We start from the raw sequence: 22,942 nt of genomic DNA, 5'->3' as shown, positions 1-22,942 counted from the left end.
GAGGCTAGGAATGACATTTCCTGGAATCTTTTGCTTCTTGTGACCCTAAGTTGATGTCAGTCAATGGGAGGTATTTGCCTGAGAGGGGAAGGCAGAGAAGTGAGAAAGGCCACACTCTCTGGAAGTACTTATAGGCAGAGGCAGAAGGCAGATATAAGGTTCTTAGCAGCTGACTCAGGATACTCTCTTGTGAATGACCCTGTTTGGTGCTGTGGGAACCTGAGATAGCCCAGCATTGCCCTCTAGAGAATCTCTCACTTTGGAGTTGCTGGCTGAGATAGATGGTAGGAGTTTCCTAAAATGTTCTGATATTTGAAACAGCTTTCAAATGATTGCTTCAGAATTTCTTATGTTGGTAATGCAGGCTGGGGTCATCCCAAATGACTTCTTTAACCTTTGTTCCTTAGCCCTACAGACACCTATAAAAACCTCAAATGTCCTGCTTTAAAGCTTCAAAGCCAAAGTACTTGGAATAGATAGAGAAGTATGGTTGCCAGTCACTAAGATGGCCCCTAATGATTGCTTTCTCCTTGTATTCATGATTTTGTGGAGTCCCCTCCCACACTGAATCAGAGATGACTCTAGGTAATCCATAGAATAAGGTGGAAGGCTTGATGTGTGACTTCTGAGGTTACATTCTAAAAGGCACTGTGGCTTCTGCCTTTTGGAAAACTTGCTCTGGGGGAAGCCAGTTGTCAAGCCATGAAGACACTCAAATAACCCTCTGGAGAGGCCCACCTGATGAAGAACTGGGGCCTCCCACCAACAACAGGCACCAACTTGCCAGATGAAGGCGTGAGCTGCCTTGAGGTGGACCAGTTCCAGGCAAGTCATCAGATGACTTAAACCCCAGCCAAGAACTGACTACAACTTCCTGAGAGACCCCAAGCTAAGAACTTCCCAGTTGAGCGACTCCTAAATTCCTGATCCATCAAAACTATGAGACATAATAAGTGATCATTGTTTTTATAAGCTACTGTTTTTGTTTTTGTGGGGTGATTATACAGAAATAGGTAACTACTACAAGTGGCTTCTATTTTCCTCAATAAACTCACCATTTTTATTCATCCCAAATTGTCTTATATACCTATATAGTCACTGAACAATGAGAGTTAAACCTATTGCCGTTGTTTTGCGTGGAATTATTTGACAAGCCCAGGCAGTTTGTGGTTTTTCAAACTGGTTGACAATTTGCAGCTGGAGAGTTGTTTGTATCTGTCAAGATTATCAGTACGCCCATTGCTTATTCACCTTGTAGAAACAAGATGGCAGATTTGAGAGTGTTCAGAATATAACTTGTTTGAATCCCATCTCTACTATTTTCTGGCTGTAAAATCTTGAGCAAATTTCTAAACCTTTCTAAATTTTAGTTTACTTGACTATTAAATATGAATAATAGTACCTGCTTACCTGGTTTATAAGCAGGTTAAATTTTAAAAGTTATAAAAACTTACCTCATAGTGTCTGGCATTTAGTGATCATTTGCTAATAGTTTCTATGATGATGGTGATGAATTTAGACTATGGTGTTTGATGTTCAATGCCTCTCACGAATCCCTTCCTGTGTCAGTTATCTAGTGTTGTATAATATACCACCGCCAAATTTGTATCTAACAGCAGGTGACATTTTATTATCTCTCAAAATTCTGTGGGTTTACTGGGATCAGTTGGGTGGTTCTTCTGCTCCAAATGGGACTTCAGTCATCTGGGGGCTTGATTGGGTTGGAATATACAAGATGGATCACTCACGTGATTGTTCTTATTACTGTCTGTTGGCTGGGAGCTCAGCTGGGCTTTTGATTGAAGAGTTACACATAGCTTTTCCATTTGGCTTGGGTTTTTCACAGCATGGTGGCTAGATTCTAAAAGGCAGTGTCTATAGAGCAGAAGTAGCCAGAAGCAGGAAGCAAAAGCTACTGATTCTCTCCAAGGCTAGATCTGAAACTGGCACAACATCCCTCCTGCCATATCCTATTTGTTAAGCAGCCACTGAATCTGCCCAGATTCAAGAAGAGACATAGACTCTATCTGTCAATGGGGAGAGTAATGGAGAATTTTTCATCATCTTTAACTCACCAAACTTCCCAATTTCCTTTCCAGATATCTCCCCCAAATCCCTTAAGGTGTACCTACATAAGTCAAATAAGTGTATTGCCTTTTCCTAGCTGTTCCTTGCTGCTCTGTCCAGAGCAAGCCCAGCCCTCTCCACAAAGCTTTACTTAGCTATCTCAATTCTCTGGGGGATTCCTAAGACAGACTGTCAGGACTGGCCATTGATCAGTGTCTCATGTGCAGTTTTATGACATCACATTTGCCTGTTATTTGGCACTTTTCAGGCTTGAATCTTCATTTCAAATGTCATTTCTTATTGAGTGGGTTTTATACTCGGCTTCCTACGTAAGCCTGCTATAAGTCAGTCTTTCCATGAATCAGTGCTTAGTAATTGTTTTCTGGTTTGAACGATGCTATGGGGAGGCAGTGGTGGAAGGGAATTGACATTTGAACACTCAGAGTCAAGCATGATCCTAAATGTTTACATCCATCATCTCATACATTCTTCATGACCATCCTGTAAGAGAAGTATTATTATTCCCATGTGACAGATGAGGACGCTGAGTAGTTAACTTGTCATATTTAGTACAACTAGTAAGTGGGAAGTGGGAGAACCAAGACTGAATGCAAGTCTATCTGATGGCACGACTTTCATCTTTCATTGGCATTGCCCTGCCTGCAACTCCCTTAGAATAAAACTATCTGGGAAAAGAAGGGGAAACTATGTGAGTAACTAAGGACTGTGGTTTCTAGGGCACTTGAGCCATAAACTCCCCGTGGTGAGGGCATGCTCTTGTAAGCCTCACTGTGTGCAGGCATTTATTTTGCTTGGGACCAAAGCTAAACATTAACCCACTTGAGCTTTGCCTTTCCTTTCCCATTTTCAAACTCCCATGGCTCCCAGTGGCTTTAGTCATGTATACCCTATCTATTATTATTCCCTTTTAAACTGCTTCTGGGCATGATGACTGCATGCTTGCAAACACCGTGGCATATTTGTGGTAATTAAACTTCACACCGACGTCTGGATCCAGGGCTTCCACAGGCCTCATGGCTCCAGCATTGCCTGGGAGCCCCTCTGTATGCCTTCATTTGAGGAATCTCAAGTGAGTGCTTGTGGCTCCTTCTCCCCAGCCTCAGAGGGGAGAAAAATTGCTGGCAAGGCATTTCCAGAGGGCTTCAGGGGGATCAAAGAGAGAAAAGCAAACACTGAGGGAAAATGTGCTATTTATTCTTGGAACAAAGTTACATTGGCAGCTTTCTCCTCTCCAGTAATACTTGTTTTCCTGAAAGGATTACACTTGCATTCGCTTCCTCCCACAGGATTTAGCTGCCACTCAGCTCATGACCTGTAACTTCTATCTCCCGCCCCCTCCCAACCACGCTTTCAGTTTTCTCACAGGCTGGGCAAAAATTAAAGAGATTAAAATCATCCATGAGAAAAAGTGGGTTAGTGCAGCTGCTGCAAATGCCCTGCGTCAGCAGCCCAAGTCAGCAGCTCACATAAACTTGGCCATGTGAGTAGTGTTCCTGGGCCACAGACAGGGAATCCCAGGCCTTTTAGGGCTTCCTCCTTAGGGAAGGAACGAGAAGGAGGATTAGGCTGAGTGGTGAAGGCTGCCAGGTAGACGTGTCTTTCTTTGGGAGAGCAATTCCACTTGTGTTTTTCATGAACATTTATGCTTTTAATTAAATAATTAAAGAAATTCATGGGTGGTTATATGGCAGAGTAATTTATCGAGATATTTACCTGTGTCTTGGTTTCTTCACTGAGGGTACTCTTTGCCTCAGAAAGGTAGCAAGACCCTGTCATGCCCTTGTCTTTGAGAGCTGTTTCGTTGCGGGGCTGAAAACAGATTTTCCAGTAGGAGACATCCCTATTTCTGTTTTTGTTTCAGCTCCCTATGCACCTTGAGGACAATCATGCTGCTCTGTGATGGGCAGGAGTGGGAGCTTTGTATTTCTGAAGGTGTGCACCCTGACTGGAGACTAAGGGAGTCTCTGAAAATGAGAGAAAGAACAGAGTCACTGGGGTGCCCTTGAAGTATGATCATCCAGACCTTGCTTTCCAACAGCACCAACAATGAGGGCAGCTGAGGGGCTGAAGGTGGCACTGGGGTAGAAATAATTAAACATTAAGGTCTGTGACCTTGAGAACCTCTGTGAAAAGAATCCCCAGGCCCAAGCCTTAGAAGAACTTGCCTCAGGGCTCCATGCTATTTTGGAAAACAAGCCTGGATGTGGTGACCAGGTAGACAGAGTCTCTTTGCATGCTCCGCGTCATGCACCTCTACCTGACCCTGGGCTTCAATCTGACTCTGGGGAGGGGACATGCCCCAGTAATAACTGAAATTAAAATTTTCTATGAAATGAATAGAAAGCTCAGGGCAAATTATATTAAATTAGAGAAGTAAAAGAAGCATGCATTTCTTGCACCCTAATCATGTGGTAGGTGCAGTGTGCAAACTTGAGACAGAGAGATGAACAAGAACCTATTGCCCTCACAGGACTCGGATGTGGGAGACATAACAGGGTGCAGAGCTCTACAGTGAAAATGTGTCACAGATGCCCAGGACTCAGGTGGGGTTGCTGCCTCTGTTTGAGGGCAGACAAAGCTTCCCCAAATTGCTCACCTTTGTCCTCTGTCTTAAAAGATAAGCTGGAATTCCTTAGTGGAGAACAGGGGTGGAGTCAAGAACATTCTGTACAAAGGTACAGAAGCGTGAAATAGCATAACCTGTTTGTGAAACTGCAAAAAGGTTGACATGGCTGAAGCAGAAGATGGGTTGGTACTGAATGGTTGGGAGAGACATGTAGGGGCTGACCCTGAAGGACGTTGCATCCCATACTAAGGAGACCTGATTTTATCTTGTAAGAGGTGGGCAACCCCTGAAGCATTTTAGTGACGCAAACAGATGTGTCTGTTACCAAGCAAAGCCAGTTAAAGAAGGTCACAGAGGAGGAATGATCACAAAGGTAGGAGGGGATCTAGGAAATGGAGAAGCACAGAAGTGAAAGGAGGAGCGGGTGTGAAGAAGGACGTGGCTACAGCAGCAAGTACTGCAGGGAGATGAGGAGCATTAGCAGGAGGCAGCCACGGGGGACTTTAATGAGGGCAGTTTCAGTGGCGTGTTGGGGACAAAAACCAGACTACCGTGAGCTGAGGATTGAAGGGGATTAAGAAAGTGAGGCGAGTGAATACCATTTGTTTGAGAAGTTTGGTTATGAAAAGAATGAAGTATAAATAAAAATATCTGGAAATAATTAAAAATTATTAGAATATTTATTAAATTAAAATTAAATAATTAAAGAGCCAAAAAACAATATATGTTGGCATGGATGTGATGAAAAGGGAACACTTTTACACTGCTGGTGGGAATGTAAATATGGAAAACAGTACGGAGATTCTTTAAAGTTCTAAAAGTAGAACTACCATTTGATCCACCAATCCTACTATTGGGTAAGGAAAAGAAGTCATGTGAAAAAGACACATGTAACACATGTTTATAGCAGCAGAATTTGCAATTGCAAAGATATGAAAGCATAGTTCCATATCTTTGCATATTTAAGTGCTCATCAACCAACCAGAGGATAAAGAAAATGTAGTGTATGTACATCATGGAATACTACTCAGCCATAAAGAGGAACAGAATAATGTCTTTTGCAGCAATTTGAATGGAGCTGGAGGCCATTATTCTAAGCGAAGTAGCTCAGGAATGGAAAAGCAAATATTGTATGCTCTCACTTACGAATGAGAGCCAAACTATGAGGATGCAAAGGCATAGAACAATATAATAAATTTTGGGGACTTGAGGGGGGAAGGTTGGAAGGCAGGTGAGGGAGAAAAGACTACACATTGGGTACAGTGTATACTGCCCGGGTGACAGGTGCACTAACATCTCAGAAATCACCACTGAAGAATTTATCTATGTAACCAAAAATCACCTGTACCCCCAAAATAATAAAATAAAATAAAAATTAAAAAAAGAACAATATCTAGAAATGGGTCCAGAATCTTGAAGGTTTATTTAATAATTATTTATTTATTATTAGCTAACAATTATTATTTAATATTAAATAATATCCTTTAATTATTAAATTTTACTTAATTAATGATAATTGATTATTTAGTAACAATGATTTATTATTGATTATCTAACAATAATACATTATTAACATAAACATGGGGGAGCTTCAGGTATGTTCGAGGAAGGGGAAGGAGACAGTGGGAAGATTAAAGAGAAGGAGAGAGGAAATAAGGATGAGGAGGAAAGGCCTTGCAAGCAGGGGCTTTTGCACAGAGAAAAGCCCCCCAGACCAAACTTCCCATGTGCCCAGGGAGTTTGAAGTCATAGGAAGCTCTGTTGCCCTGCACATCTCATTACAAGTAAACCTTATGCTTCTGGGAAGTATAGCAAGCCATTTAAAATAAATCAAGAGTATTGTATTGTTCATATATTAATCAAATCTGCTAATTTAACAGATTCCCAGTGTGGACTAAAAATGAAGCAAGTGAATCAGCCTTTCATTTATTAGCTCTTCTTCTGTTAGGATCAAAATTTTAGATTCTTCATTTACATCTACAGTAGATCCCAAACTCCATCAGATGTCTTCAGACACAGGAGACCAACTGGTTGCTGGTCGCAGACACTGGTTTAAGCAATGGAAATCACTCCGATTTGGGCACCGGGGACATGAACACATTGCCATCCAGTTGGTTTGATTAGATCTAGCATACCTGTGCATAAGGATACCGTGTTCCAGAATTTGCAACCATGAAATATATGAATTGAAGAATGGATTAAAAGCATGAACTATGTGGGTTTCAGAAATTTGGGGCCCCCTCAATAATCTGTTCTGGTTAGTGTACACTCTTCAGGGAGATTAAGAGCTCGGTATGATTTGTCATCTGTCCTGTGTTTTGCCCATTTATCTTTCAAACCAAATCACTCTTAATTTCTCAGGTTGACATCTTTCACTGAGTTACAGAAAATAAGTCTTTGAGGAATTTGGAAGAGTTGCAGGCAGTCTCATAATGGAACCCTAACATAGGGCTCAGTGTCCAGTTCAGGTATGCTATGAGGGTAAGCTAGTTTAACTCAAAAGTTATACTTTATTCCAAACTCTTATGTATCCTTTTTCTCTAAAAATGTACAGTTTTCTAGACATGCAGGATAATTTTTCAAACAGGTCATGAGATTAAAATGTAGTGGGATATCTCAATTTTATAATGAGAGTCAATGGTATTTTCAATAAAAAAATAGATTTATCTTATTTTAAAAATATTTATCTTATTGACAACTTTTTGCAGCCCATGTATATTGTGACTTGGGATCTAACTTGAATTTTCTTAAAGCACAACTATTAGCATTTTCTCTAGGAATCTTTCATAGTTTCATTGTCTCATTTTTTATAATTGAAATCTCTCAATTTTACAGTGGCTTCCTGTTGGTTAGAAAGAGAGTGTTGTGTATGGATGATTTGTTTAAGTTCTGTTTATGCTTATTTAACCTTGTTAGCCAAGATGAAAAATGAAGAAGAGGTGTCAGCCTGGGCATGAGAATTCCCCTATAGAAAATAGAAAAAAAAATAAAGAAGCAAAATTTATACTAAGCTATGTTTATGGTTTAAATGGTGAATATGTTTTGATTAAAAACCTATCATTAATCAGAAGAAATGTTGTATTGGGCAGCAGCAACTGGCTAGAGAAATATTTTGATTTCTACTCTATTACCCCAAGCAAGACAAAGTGTTTGATCCAGGAGTATTTAAATCTCTATTCTTCTGACTAGGGCCTGTGAGGAAATAATTCAACAAGATAAACCCCAACTCCACAATAGAACAGATAAAGAGGATACTTAATTGATGCTTTTTACTCAATATTTCATCCTTTTCGGGCACATTACACATTTAAAAAGGTGAGAGACGTGATGAGAACATGTGGAAACTTAGCTGTGTGGCTTATATTCCCTGGAGGTCTTAGTTCCATGAAAAGTTCTTTTGAACAACTGACTTGTGCTCCTGGCATCCTCTCATATTCCTTTGTACAGGTAAAACTTTGCTTTCTGAAAAAAAAGACAAGGCCTGGAGAATGTGGGTTTTTATAATTTGGTTGTCTACATCTGGAATCTAGAATTGCAGAGGGGGTATAACTGTCAACATTGATTTATTTGGCAATTAAATGCATCCATTAGACCTTATAAAAAGTTGGCGAAAGGTTGGACTATAAATAAGGCATACTGCATTCTTTGACCTTTGGTGTCTAGGCGATGTTAGTAGCTAATACTGTCAAATGACTAGTTTCATTTCAGCAGGCTATTGTGGAATGAATGAATGTAAATGCCACTTGGTTAATGACTATCCATGGACCTTAACAGAAGCCCCATTACTTTGCCAGGAAATGCAATAGCAAAAGTGAGACAACAGGAGAAAGAGAGAGATAGAGAGAGAAAGAGAGAAAGAGAAAGGTTGTCCTCATTTCTCCAAACTAACATTTTAAACAAGTATACATTTTCTTTTCAAGTTCACTTTTGATAAGATGAATAGATAGGAAATGACTGTAGGGCAAAGCATGAAAAAAAATTTTCGGCCTCCTGATTTTCCTAAAGTGACATCATTAATTGTGACACATTGGTGTCTCTGTCTGCACATCCATTAGCCTCTCATCAGGCCATGAGGCAATTTCCTTTGTCTTTCATTATTCGCTTTACATGCCTGCCTTGCTCCATCACTCCTGGAGATCATTTACTACTTCTGGAATTAATAAGAGCTGGAAGTTTGAAGGTTTCTTGTAAATAGCAGTGCCATAATGGAAGCAGGCAAGGATTCTGGTTTCAATCATTTGTACTTTCTTGGGACAAAACCAGATTTCCTACCTTGTAGGGTAGGAAAATCCCCACATCCTACCACATGGGGATGATTTCAGTCACTTACGGCAGAGAAAAGTCCAGGGATTTTTGTCTTTCACATTGTATGGCATTGTCTTAATACTCCACAAACAAGAGAGTAGTTTTGATGTTCTTTTTCTGGTGACTTTTGAAGATCATCCACTACTAGACTGATCTCCTTACTGTTTTATAAACTTCTCATCTGTGAGGACCTGGAATTTGTCTCTGCATTTCCTACAGAAGTGGCTTTCAATCCTAACGGCACATTGTAATTATCTGGAAAGGTTTAAAAAAAAGCCCTACTCCTAGAGATTCTGATTCAATTGGTCTGGTCTGGAGCCCAGCTTGTGATTTCAGAACATGCACCAGGTGAGAGCTGAGTATATCGTGCAGCAAGGTTGCCTATGGTGTCTAGGACAGTTCTCTGTGAAGGGCGGGCAGTCTCCAGGAAATGACAGTTAAGCTGAACTGCATTGATAGACACATGGGTTACACAGTGCCAGGTGATTTTGGGTGAGGACATATCTGGACATATTCTCACTGCAAGCATCTTGTGGTGCCTTTGGCAGCTCATCATTTTTGGGTAAACCATAGGAGTCTAAGGGTTTCACCTTCGCTCAGGTGGTGACTTAGTTTGTTTTTGTTTTTGTTTTTGGCTGCCTTTGGGTGTTGTGCCTTAGTTTGTTCATCAGTAAAATGGGGGTAATAAAAGTCTGAGGTTGCATTTCTGTTTGAAGCAAAAACTAGTAAATATGGCCGGGCGCGGTGGCTCACGCTTGTAATCCCAGCACTTTGGGAGGCCGAGGCGGGCGGATCACGAGGTCAGGAGATCGAGACCACGGTGAAACCCCGTCTCTACTAAAAAAAATACAAAAAATTAGCCGGGCGTGGTGGCGGGCGCCTGTAGTCCCAGCTACTCGGAGAGGCTGAGGCAGGAGAATGGCGTGAACCCGGGAGGCGGAGCTTGCAGTGAGCCGAGATCGCGCCACTGCACTCCAGCCCGGGCGACAGAGCGAGACTCCGTCTCAAAAAAAAAAAAAAAAAAAAAAACTAGTAAATATTTGCCACAATGAGCTTTGTGTAAAATCATCAAATTACTGCTAATGCAAATGCAGATGCAGTTTTGGAAGCAGAAGCAACAGGAATGTGGCTAGAGTCTTGTCTAACAGTAGCTGATCGACGGGGCTCAGTGGTGACATGGGTGGAACACGATCCTCCTATCAAATCTTGTCATCACAATATTTGTGCCACTGAGGGAATGCCACAGCCTCCACTCACTGAGCATTAAAACGACACATCTTTGTATTAGCTGAAGGGGCCCTGGCTACTAGACTTTTTCCATGAGCTGGATGTGCTGTTGGCCACATCAGTGTGGGGGGATCGTGGTTCCCTGCTCTGACCACCAGTGCCGTGGGAGCCTTATGCACTCCGCTGGCATTACCTGCCCACATCTGCAAGGCTGCTCACACTGAGAGCCCCAGCTCTCAGCCTTGAGCCGAGAACCAGGCATGAAGTGGTTACTTGAGATCCTGAGCTGCAGATCCTGGTTTCCTGAGATGAACCCTTTTCTTCCTCTAATTCTTCACCTCTGGTTAGAACTGGAGCTGTACGCTGTGCCTGTGCACATGGACTCCCTACTCCTCTGCCCTTCCTGTATCAGCCTGTGCATTCCAACCTCTCCTGTGTTACCTGACCAACTCTACCCTGAAGGCCTATCCAGCAGACCCTATGAGACCAGGATAGGCAGCTTCAAAAGGTAGCCATTGAGAATTGGCCCTGGTCTAGCAGAGGCTTAATGCCTATTTCTCACATCTGACCTAAAGTCTTAATTGATATCTGGCACTGTTCCATAAATATGTCTCCCTGGAAATGGAAAATAGCTATTTCTCTCTTTTATAATAATTTTGCCATTAATGAAGCAATGAGCCCTCTCATCTTGGAATAAATCACCCCAGTGTTTTCAGTTTCTCTTAACAGTCTATGAGTTATCTCCCCTCATCTCCTCTCAGCCTAGAGTGTCAAGCCACACACAGTACCTTCAAAAAAGAGCAATCAAAGACAACTTATTTTGTGGGTAGGAAAGTGAGGCACGGAGAGTTTCGATAACTTATAACCATAACAAGCAAATGGGACTTGAAATGAAGATTCTCGCCTCCATAGAATGGGGGTGGGCAGAGGTGGTGGACAGGAACAATGATGCAATAGAATGTATACTTAAGAAACTTGGGCTACAGAGACGAACAGATCTTCATATTGTTACAGTTTGCTTATTTATAAAATAACAGAACAAGAGTACTTAGCCAATCAAGATGCTGTGTTGATTAAAAGAAATGTATGTGAAAAGGTCTGGCATAGAGTTTGGTATCTAAGAGGCTCTCATTAAAAGCATACACACACACATGAACACATGTGTGCATGCAAGCATGAAGTCAGTAGCTTTGAGGGGTTCCTTTCCAAGGTGCAGCCATAACCCATAGGTCCCCTGACATAGCTCCTGGTAGAATCTACCTCTGTAGGATCCTTAAGTAGCCATTTATCTCAATGTTGGCCTTCATGCAGGGATGCATGTTCTGGAGAATGACCCACCGGAACCCCAAGAGGGGCTCTCAGGCTAGCAATGGATGCACTTCTGTCCTTCTGCACAACCAGAAGCAGGAGATAATCTAGATGGCAGCTCTAGTCTCTCCATACCTGTGATTCCTGAAATCTGTTGAAGTGTAGGGGGTTCAACAGTATCTGCTTCAGTTTAATAAAATGAGGCAATGTTTATAAGTGAGACATAGCCCAGTGACTGGCACGTACTAAGTGCCAACACATATTAGCAGTTCTTAGTAGTGGTAGTATTTTTAAATCCAAAGCTAGATTGGGTCAGAGTGCTTCCAGGTGTCCTTTCTCCAGCCTGGGGGGCAAATAAATAGGCTCAAGATTAGGGCCCATCTATAGAAAGTCTATGCTCACCTATTGGCACCTGTGCCCTATTTATTTATTTCTTTACTAATTAGTTCATTCAACACACATTTACTGAGCACTGATTGTATGTGTGCTCCTGTGCTCGGCACACAAACCTCTGATCTCTGATATTCGTACAGGGCTGTGCCCTTGGCTAACACACGTAGTATTATATCAGGAAACCCCGCTTCTCAACACAGCCTCTCCATATGCCTGCTGGAAAGCTGGAGAGTTAGGGGGAGCTCTGATGATGGCACCTTGCATGCCAGAGTGTGGAATTTGGAGTCAGGCAAGTGTGTATTCTTTTTACAGATAAGGAAACAGAGGTCGGAGAGAGGATTACTTTCTCCAGTTCAGAGAGTAATTTAGTGCTGTCTGAGGCTACAGCCTTGTTCCCTGATTAGTTTAGGAAACAAGGGCCCTTTCTACCAGACCAGTTGTCTCTGCATGACAGTGGGATAACCTGTCTTTACATTTTCATCTACAGATAGGTGTTGTTTTCCTTTCTGAAAAGCAGCATTTCAAGGTAAAATGAAGTAGCTCTTGAGTAAGTCTGAAACAGTGGCTCTTATCTCTGGCTGTATGAGATCATCTTGAGAGCATCTGAAAAAAAACTGATGTGGGAGCTCCACCCCACACAATTAAAGAAATATTTGTGAGGGTGGAGCTGGGGCCTCCTATTGGTTTTTAAAGCTCCCCAGGTGTTTGGCCTTTACACCCAGGGCTCCATAGTCTAATATACAGTCAGTCCAATATACAGTATAATACACAGTCAGTGGTCTAGCGGGCAGTGCTTCCAAATTCTAATACACATTTGAATCATCTAGGGATCTTGTTAAGCTGCAGATACTAATCCAGTGGTTCAAGTGCGGCCCGAGGGTCTTCATTTCCATCAAGCTTCCATGTGGTGTTAGTACTGCCAGTCTCTGGACCACACTTGGAGTAGCAGCTCCAGAAGGTACTCTGAGATTCTAGTCATCCACTTGGTCACTGGCTACTCTAGCCAGAGGCCTGGGAGTTACCTCTCTCCTTCATCCTCTCCTCGTCTTCTCCCTTTCAAGCCCTTGGTCATCAGATCTTGTCAGTTCCATCCCACTGCTTCTAGGAGCTCCTCTCCTTTCCTAACGGACTGGCATAACATTTTCCTCCCTGTTCCCCATCATCACTCACTGCCCTGGCTGTGTTCTTTGCTAGACCACTTCCTGAAGGCTTTCTTATTCCGTCTTCCCTCTGTCCAAGCTTTTATTTTGATTCTGTAGAAGGCTCTTTCACTCCGTGACCCATCTCTTCAGAGACCACTGCATCCCGGGACCTGTTCTCTCCCTGCACTCATCCCCTATGATGATTGCCTACGAACAGGGTGTCCCTCTGGTTGTTTCTGCGTTTCCAGCGCCCAGTTGAGCGCCCATCACTCTCAATAAATACTTGTTGATTTTAACAAACAAAACCCCAACCCTGAAAGAGAAAGGCCAAACGGAGGCCTCAGCTGCATTTCTTCCGATAAAAATGAACATTCCTTCGAGATTATCCATCAGGCTTTAACTTCCCACTCAGAAAAAAAAAATTGATCACATTTAACAAAGTAAGTGGTTATTTCCTGTCTGAGTTGAGTAGCTGAATACAGGCTCAAAGCAGGCGACGGGACAGGAATGAGAGGATGGATGCTGGCAGGGGCTTGGAGGTCTGCTTTCAAATCTGGGCTAGTCCCAGCATGGGGAAAGGCTGGAGGACCGGGATAGGTTGCGGACTACCGATAGGGAACCTCGCCGGTCCTGCAGACAGTCAGCAGCGCAGGGAGGCAGGCAGGAGTTGGGAGCGTGAACTAACTGGCGCGGAGGGAGCCGTTCAGGTTTCGCGTCTTGTGGGCGCCCACATGGGCCGCTGGCTTGCAGAAGGGGGCGGGGGGAGAGGGAGGGCAGGTCCGGAGCCAAGCGGGTGGAGGAGGGGGGAGATCGAAGGAAATGAGACAACCTTTTCCTCCCACTGACTCGGGCTCCTCCAGCTTCTGCGGGGCTTGGCGCCGCCGCCCGTGAGCACCCAGGCCGGGACCCCACGTCCCCAGGCCAGCCCTGACCCCGGCGGCCCCTCCGCCGGGATTCCTTTCCGAGGTGCTGGTGCTGGCCCAAGCTCCGGGCAGCGCTTCGTTGCGTCCGCCCCTCAGTGATCAGCTCCGGGTCCCCCTGCTCGGCCCCGCGCGCCCCAAGCGCAGTCCCCGGAAGTGCGCGCCGGGGCCCCAGCAAAGGTAAGAGGCGCCTGAGAGCGCTCCCTGAACTCTGGGGCACCCGGCATCCCCAGCGGGCTCCAGCTTCTCCGGAGCGCCCTCTTTTCGGAAACACCCAGAGCACTTCTGACCTGAAGCCGCTGCTTTGTTCCCAAGCCCCTGCCCAGGTGTTGTAGGCTGGGTCCCCCAGGGAACTCTGCTTCCCAGCGCTTTCTTTTTTGCCTCCTCTTCCTCCCACTTCCCTGTTTCTTCTCTCGCCCCCCTGCTTCTTTCTGGATAGAACAACTCTCAACTCCCTCCCTCTGCAGCCCAGCTTCGGAAAGCAGGTCGTTCCCAAATCTGGCGCCTCTCTCCTGTGCCTCTGGGAGCTGGGCTGAGCCTGACTGGCTTCGATCCCAAGCCTGCGGGGGGCGGACCTGCCAGAAATGTACGTGCTGCACCGTGGACTATTTACCTGGTTTGTTTCGGAGGCAGACAACTCGCCGCGCGCATTTGGCGACCCCCAGGACCCCGAAAGCCGAGTGGATCAGGGAGTGAAAGGCTGTTGGCGCCCCCTAAAGTCCCAGTGGGACGCTTTGCTTTTGGAGAGGGGCGCCCAGACAGTCCACGCTGCTCTATCTGGGAGGTCTGCGTAGGGGTCCCCACCCCTACTCTTGAGGGGTAAGGGGAGGTGTTGGCACGCAATACGGAGGGCGTTGGGGCATGGAGGAAATGAGGATGTCCTGGAAGGAGAGGAGTGCCAACCACATCGTCCTGGCTTGCCATGTTGTTCTTATTAACTGCCTGAGTTCTCATAACAAGCCTATGTGTAAGGACTCTTACCCCTTGTTTTACAAACGGGCAAAATGAGATGGGGCCACACAGCTAGCTAGGAAAGGGCCCAGCCAGGATTTGGGTCCTAGCTGGTCTATACCACACACACACTTCAAGTCCAGCCCTACAGAAGATTCTTCTTTTTAGTGAGCAAGAACCGTTCCCCCAACTCCCCCCGCCGCCACCTCCTTTCTCATAGTACAAGGGACCAGGCTTTTTCTCTTTTGACCTAATACACCTTGATTCTATTCAGACCCAAACTACTTATTATCTACTGTCCTCTGAGTTCAGCGGCAAGCACTGAGGTTTCACCTTTGAACCTTATTAATTCATCCCCTTCTTGTCATCCAGTCTGTCACAAAATGTGTAATATTGTTCAGAAGGCTGACTTGAATCTCCTTTCCATAAAGGCAGTCAAGCACAGTGGCTAAGAGCCCAGGCCCTGGAGTGAGACCACCAGCTTGAATCCTGGCTGGGGCCTTTCTGTACCTTTCTGTAGCTGGATTTCCTCATCTGTAAAGCAGGCTTAAAGTAATGGTTTTCAACTAGAATTTTGATTTTACTTCCCAAGTGACATCTAGCAATGTCTGGAGACATATTTGGCTGTCATCATGTAAGTAGAAGAGGAGCTTATTCATCTGGTGGGTGGAGGCCAGGGATGCTGCCAAATATCCTGTATTGCACAAGACATCTCCCCCCTCCCCCACTCCACTTCCAAGATTTAAGAATTATCTAGCCTAAAATGTTAATAGTGCTGAGGTTGAGAAGCCCAGGTTTAATGTATCACTTCATGAAGAGTGCCATTATTTCCAGCTCTCATCCTTTTATCTGCTCTAGTTTGGCTGATTATACCAGTCTCTGTCCCAGTCTTTCCCTCCATTCCAGTGCCAGAATTCTGTTGCCAAATCCACAGCAGGTCATGCTGCTATATTGCCTTAGCACCCTTGTTGGTCCCCTATTGCTAACAGAAGGGATGGGAATTGGGAATCTGCAGGTGTTTTACAAGCACTAAAGGTAATTCCTCTGCATGTTAAAGTTTGAAAATCACTGTTTTTACAGAATAAAATGTAACCCCCGGCCTTGTACACATGGCTCTTCACAACTGGCCTCACCTTATGCCACTTCCTCAATGTTCCTGACATTCCCCCAACCCGCTATTCTTTTGGTATTCTAGGTCCTGACTTTTTGAATGCCCTTCTTCCTCCTTGGCTGGCAATCAATCTTTGAGACTAGAAGTTAAGTCTCCTTTTGGGTGAAGCATCATTCTTCAGTTCCTACAGACCGTTTTGTTGATCCCTGCCCTGCCCCAGGTTGGGGGAAAGCCTCAGCCTCAGCCTCCCCTCTCCCCACCTTTTTTTTTTAAAATAAATATATCTCTCTTACAGTATTTTATCTCTCCCCCGGTCTTACATACTTAGAATCTAGCTCAGTGCCGTCGATGCTCACAGTGATGGTTTCAGGCTTAGGCGTCAGGCTTCTTGCGTTCAAATCTCAGTTCTGCCACTTATTAACTCTGTTAAAAGTTAATTACTTGACCTTGGTCAAATTGACTCAGTCTCTCAAAGCCTTCTTGGTAAGAAGAAATAGCGTACCTTCTCTGCAGACTAGTATGACTAACTAATGGAATAATAACCATTCATCTTAATACTGAGTGCCTACCTAATTCCAGGACATGGTTCAAGTTTAGCATTTTATGCGTTTTTACTCATTTAAACCCTATAATGTCCTTTATAGTTACTAATGGTATTGCCCTATTTTCCAGACAAAGAAACAGAGGCACAGAGAGGCTAAGCAGTTTGCCCAGAGTCATGGAGCTAATGAGTGGTAGGGCCAAGATTCACACAGACATCTGGATTTCAAAACACATACTCTTTACACTGTGCAGGTAAAGGGCTTAGCCCAGTGCTTGGCACATAACAAGTGCCCAGTTAATGTGAGATAAGGTTTGTTAAGTGCATTAATGAGAGCCTAAGTCCATTGGGTTTTCCACCTGCATCATGCTTGTGATTTAAGACTATGCCATTGTTTTTACAACTCTTGCTCCTTTCCTTGCCTCCTTGCCCTGCCCCCAGCCACAGAGGGGCAAGACATTGGGGTTAGTTCCAAGTACCACTGATCTTGATGCTAAATTGAGCCTATGTACATAGCCAGGGCTAGAAGAGGATTAACTTTTTTGGGATGGGGGGATGGAGTCAACACACACCTGCCTGGAGGAGAGAGGTGCAGACTTGGGGTCGAAAACTCTGTGACCCCAGCTTTGTCCTTACCGAGCATGTGCCCTTTGCAGTGTGCACCTAGCATATAAATATTGGTGAAACCAATTGATGAATGAGGGATGGACAAATAAATGCCACCAGCTGAGTCTCCCACATTATACTTGATCAGATGCAAAGCACACCTTCTCTCCACGTATTGTAGGCTCATTTATCTATTGAAGTTAAAACTGGCTAAGGCAATTTAATGACCCATATGGGGTGTTAAAGAAGCAGATTTGGAGCCACTCACTGACCCTCTGGGTAAGTTGTGTTTGACACTGGATACTTGGTTACAACTGATCACTAAACTAACTTGGAATCTTCTATGGCTTCTAATGCAGCCTTGGCTTTGAAAACCAAGCCCACTCCTTGCTAGTCCCTGGGCCACTTGCTTTGTGGGCTAGACCGCCTTACACAAATACCTGCACATTTGTGTACTCTGGCTTCCTCCACAGCTGTCCTGCACAGCTGTAATCCCCCTGAGTTTGCTTGTTTTGGCAGGTTGTCTCCAAAACTTCAGTGGGATGAGGTCACCTGGCATGTGTAAAGCCTTGTGGGTTTTTTAGGGGCCAGGGAAACATTCTAGTAAGTGCTGCTTTTGAGGGTGGAGTAGGGTAAGAACTTTCCTGTCCATTGACATCCAAGGCTCTTCAGATCCCCATGGTGGGGTCCTCAAACCCCTTGGCTGGTCCCTGGCCTGTTAGGAACAGGGCCATCGCCTGAGCTCCGCCTCCTATCAGATCAGCGGCTGCATTAGATTCTCATAGGAGCATGAACCCTATTGCAAACCGCATGTGCGAAGGATCTAGGTTGTGCACTCCTTATGAGAATCTAATGTTTGATGATCTGAGGTGGAACAGTTTCATCCTGAAACCATCTCCCCCTATCCGTGGAAAAATTGTCTTCTAGGAAACTGGTCCCTGGAACCAAAAAGGTTGGGAACCACTGCCCTATAGCACTGCCTTCCCCTTCCCACATCAGACTCGTACTGTCTCCTGGCATTATCCCCTCTCCTAGTTCACTAGCTGGCTGACCTGAGAAACAAATTCCTGTAGGATATTAATGACTTGAGTAGAAGTTAGACCCAAGATCTTTGGGCATCACTTGTATTTATACTGAGGCTTTTATAGCTTGGCACAGAAGATAAACTAGCCCAGGGTAGAAAGGTCAGGGGGATGTCAGGCTTGGTGCCAGGTCTTGAGGCCTCTGATGTCACACTTTGTTGGCTGCCACTTTGGGTAGCACCTCTTAACTGACCTGCAGCAGACTTTCTAATGAAGCTGGCCCCTGCTTTGTGTGTCTAGTTCTAGGGAGATATACTTTGCCCTGTTTACGTCTTGAGCTGTATTCTCTGTGAAATGCACTCTGTTGTTTGACTCTGTGTGAAACCCTGTTTAGTGCTGTAAAGGGCATTTGGTCTCAGACTAGAGTGGTGGCAGAACCTTGAGGTATTAGTGTGGACTTGGAATACATGTGCAATAAGTAGCTCTGTGCAGGTGCCAGAGACACAAAGATGAAGACCTGGTTTGTACCATCAAGATTGCAGTCCATGACATATGATGGACATGTGAATAGATCATCGGAGTGTGTTAAATGGAATAAGAGATCTGAGCAGAGAACTGGGAGCTCAAAGGAACCAGTACCATCTCTGCTAGAAGAGTTAGGAAAGGCATCAGAGAGAAGAGGATGTTTGAGCTTGGCCTTAACGTGTAAGCGGGAGCTTGGCGGGTTTGAAGGGACTGGTGATTAAAGAGCATTACAGATAGGAAACAGCATGTGTAAGAATCAAGAAAGGGCCTGGAAGACATGTAGGCATATGGTGGGAACTGGAGGGTGGAGATGGGCCTGGGGAGGTGACTTTGACATTTTACCAGTCCAGGAGTCTGTCTCTGTACTGTTTTGAGACAATGGAGTGGGCATTTAAAGCTCAGGTGTGCTGAGCTCTTTGAATAGTGGCTCTGCTCTTATCTATGCTGGCCTTGTTTCCTCCTGAGGCAGTGGAACCAGAGCCCACGGGTCAGGGAGGGACGCTGTCTCTAGTAAGCAAAGAAATCACAATCGGGGGGAGGGGGGAGGGATGGCATGAGGAGTTATACCTAATGCTAAATGACAAGTTGATGGGTACTGCACACCAACATGGCACATGTATACATATGTAACAAACCTGCACATTGTGCACATGTGCCCTAAAACTTAAAGTATAACAATAAAATAAAATAAAAAACTGAAAAAGAAAAAAAAAATCACAATCAAAAACAAAGCTGAGCTGGGAGGTTGTGGGTAGTTGTTTCGTTTTCTTTTCAAAGTCCTAGCTGATGAGCTATGTGAGTGGCCCCTCTGGAGTCTGGGTTTTACCTTTAGAGCGTCCAAAATTCTATATGAATTGCTAAGCAATTGCTAAATTTCTCCAGACTTAGAAAGGGATGGAGAAACAGAGGGAAGGATGGGGAGGTGGGAGAGAAAGAGAGAGAGAGAGAAAGAGAGAGAGAGATTGAATTTTGATGCTAAAGTCTGTTTCACATACAATCCAGCCTGTGATCCAGCAGATCAACAGCTATTAGGATTGCCACATTTCCTGGGAATTACATTCCCATTTGCAGTCTTTCTTTGAGCCCAAAGCTGTTTGCATGTGCTGATTGCATTGAGCTCCCCACAGAGGATGGGTGCATATGCTTATTGAATAGACAATTGATGTAGGTCCTTCTATAGGTCATCCCCAGGCTTTACTCATTTATTCACCACTTAGTGACCCCCTGGCACATAGGAGGCACTTAGTGATAGATGAGTGAATGAATGCTCTAGCATGGAAGTCCCATTCCTGGACCTCAAGATGCTCATGGTCTAAAGGAAGAGATAGACAAGAAAACAGACAACACAGTATGGTGGATTAGTGCCATGACAGAGAAGATATGAGTAGAGAAGACTCAATCTAGCCAGGGATCAGGAAATGGAGACAGGGAGAAGAATCCTCTCTTCTGGGGACCATCCTTCCTCCAGGGAAGTGGTCCCAGGAGTGGTTCCTAGAGATCAGTTATAACCTGGGGTGAGTGCCAGGCACTGTGCTAGGGTCTTTAGCTGCCTTTATTGCATGGATCCTGACAAACACCCTCTGAGGTCTGTATTAGAGGAGGAATCAGGGTCATACCCACAACTAAAAGGCAGAGCCAGAATCAGGTCCAGGGCACCAAACTCTGAGCCCTTTATCCCGCTCCAGATAGTCTCCAGAGAGCTGTTATCATCAAAGATAATTTTAGAAAATCTGTTTTCGAAAAAGAAGGTGAAAGAGTGTGGGCCGCTGTGGTTGGGATAGGAATGGCCATTTCCTCCCCGCTTTTCCCCCTTTCCTTCTCCCCAGCCTGGCGTCTGAGGCTATGCCTGGGGGCAGTGAGACTCTCTTTGTTCTGGGGTTCAAAAACTCTCTTCCTCCTCTTGCCCCCTGTTTGATCACCAAGGCAGCCTGCACTTTGCCCTCTGTGGTGAGAGGAGGGGGAAATGCTGCTTAGTAGAGAAGCAACCATAAACTTGCAAGGAAAAGAAGACTTTTTACAAAACACCTGCTGTAATTTAAGCCTCTCCCCTTTTGCCTTGCCCCCTCCTGCCCTTGTCATTCAGATGGGGCTGGTAGCTGCAGGGAACAGACTTCAGGGGATCTTGTGTCTGCAAGGGAACTTCGATCAAAAGGGCTGCCTAAAGCTGTCTTTCTCTGGGCATCTCCACAAACATGCTCATCTTGTCAAGACAAGACAGGCCATGGCAGCCCATGGGAGGAGGCGGGTAGGGCCTGTTACTGGAAGAAGCATGCATTTCTTTCCTGAGTTCCCCCATCCTGAGTGCCACTTGGCCAAGCAATCTCTGACAGTGGCATCCTTCTTTGCTGCACTGAGATGTCGCTATGAACCTGAGGGTGGGCAGAATGAGCACTGGAAGAGAGTCAGCAATGCCATTTACTTGTTATGAGGCCTCGGTCCTTTAATCTCCTAGTGGGTCAGTCACACAGGGCAGGAATGGTTGGCCTGGACATTCTCCAGTGTTAGACCCTACTGCATGTCGAAAGCAGGGTGCACTGTAGGATCTCGTGGAACTTCAGAAGACAATGTCTTGGACATGTAGACTGAAAAAGACACACATGAAAGTAAAAGTGTTCCTGTGGGTGTGCTAATGTGCTCACAGAGACAGCTTGGTGGCCTTGGTGTGTCTGCTCAGCTCAAGCTGCCAACACTTACTGACACCCTCATGTGCCAGGCACAGTTCCAGGCTCTGGAAACAGGGATGAACAAGATACTCTTTGTGCCCAAGGAGCTCAGCAATCCAGTGTGGAGACAGACGGGGAAATCAGAGATAGTAATGCAATGTTTTGCTGTCCATCTCTCATTACAGTAAGTTCTCTGAAATCAGGACATATGTCTTGTTGATTCCCAAATCACCAGAGCCTACTGTAAACTGGCCTATGGTAGATACTCAATCAATGAATGTCGTACTACCCTAAAGTGCCACACTAGAGGCAATCACAGGGTGCTATGTGCACCCACAGGAGGGTCACCTAAACTCAGCTCGGAGAGCAGGTGAGTCCAAGACAGCATGCATCAAAGAGGCTGAGATTGAGCATCCAGGCTGATGAGAGGAGAAGTGGAGCCTAGGCAGATGGGCCAGTGAGAAGTCCAGCATGTCCAGGTGAGTAGGCCAGGGCTGCTTCAAGAAGGGAAGGCAGATAGGCATGGCTGGGGACAAAGGAAGTCAGTCTGTGAAGGAGCAAGGTAATCACACCTGGATTTGCTAGAGAATTGGAATTTTACTTTGAAGATAGTGGGGAGCTACTGCAGGATTTCACACAGAGGAGAGACTGGGTCAACATTTTGTTCTAATACTGTTCTGGCAATAGAGTAAATATTGGAGAAGAATAAGATAGGTGGCAAGAAGACCAGTTAGCATGTTACCGCAGTTTAGGGGATGAAAAAGCCTGGGATTTGGAGTCAGATACATCTCAGCCTCCTTCCCAGCCACACTCCCTGTAACTTGGGCTGTTTAGCAAATGTCTCTGAGCCTCTGTCTTATCTGAAAACAGTGGACTCTACTTCCTCCCTTATGGATGGTATGCATGGTAGTCAGGGTTACATACAATGAAGTATGTGAAATGTCTACTACAGTGGTTTATTTGTAATTGGCAAGTCATACTAGTGGCCAGTATTATTTTTAATATTGTTGTGACTTACTATCATCTAGGTGAGAAATAATGAGGTTCTAATAAGACACTGGTAATTAGGGTGGAGAATTGGTCAGAGTCAAGAAAGCCTTTGGCAATAAAGTTGGCATGATTTGGTGACTGACTGAACGGGGGAGTAAGGGAGGGGCAGGAGTCTAGGATGATTCTGACATTTTGGCCTGGCAGCCAGTGGGAAGGATAGTCGGGCTATTCATTAGGAGAGAGAAGGGACGGGGAGGAGGGAGCAGCATTTATAGGAAGGACGATGAACTCAGTTTCAGATATGCTGAGTTTGAATATTAAGATAGTCAGGGAGAGATGGCTAGTGGGCAGATGTTTTCTAGGTTTGACATTCAGGAGAAAAGTCTTCAAGATTTACAAGAAAGCTAACATTTTTTTTTTTTTTTTTTAAGAGACAGAGTCTCACTTTGTAACCAGGCTGGCATGCAGCAGAACAATCATAGCTCACTGCAGTCTTGAACTTGAACCCCTGGGCTCAGGCGATCCTCCTGATTCAGCCTCCTGAGTAGCTGGGACTACAGTCATATGCCACTATGTCCAGCTAA

The 22,942-nt window shown here is 44.9% G+C and overlaps 1 protein-coding gene across 2 annotated transcripts in view; it reads left to right on the top strand.

The window, feature by feature from the left end:
* Positions 1-4,780: 4,780 nt before the first annotated feature.
* The window catches only part of EVA1A (eva-1 homolog A, regulator of programmed cell death), a 74,798-nt gene continuing 56,636 nt past the window's right edge, over positions 4,781-22,942 (top strand). The window contains exon 1 of one of the 2 annotated variants that reach the window (XM_004090426.2): positions 4,781-5,027. The gene's annotated coding sequence lies outside the window, so the exon portion shown is untranslated. Of the gene's footprint in view, positions 5,028-13,869; positions 14,130-22,942 lie in introns of those variants that run through there. The other variant, XM_003268717.4, reaches the window with a different exon arrangement.

The sequence above is a fragment of the Nomascus leucogenys genome, chromosome 14, assembly GCF_006542625.1.
Source record: "Nomascus leucogenys isolate Asia chromosome 14, Asia_NLE_v1, whole genome shotgun sequence".
Lineage (NCBI taxonomy): Eukaryota > Metazoa > Chordata > Mammalia > Primates > Hylobatidae > Nomascus > Nomascus leucogenys.
Note: the sequence above shows the minus strand (reverse complement) of the source record. Positions and strands in the feature narration are given on the sequence as shown.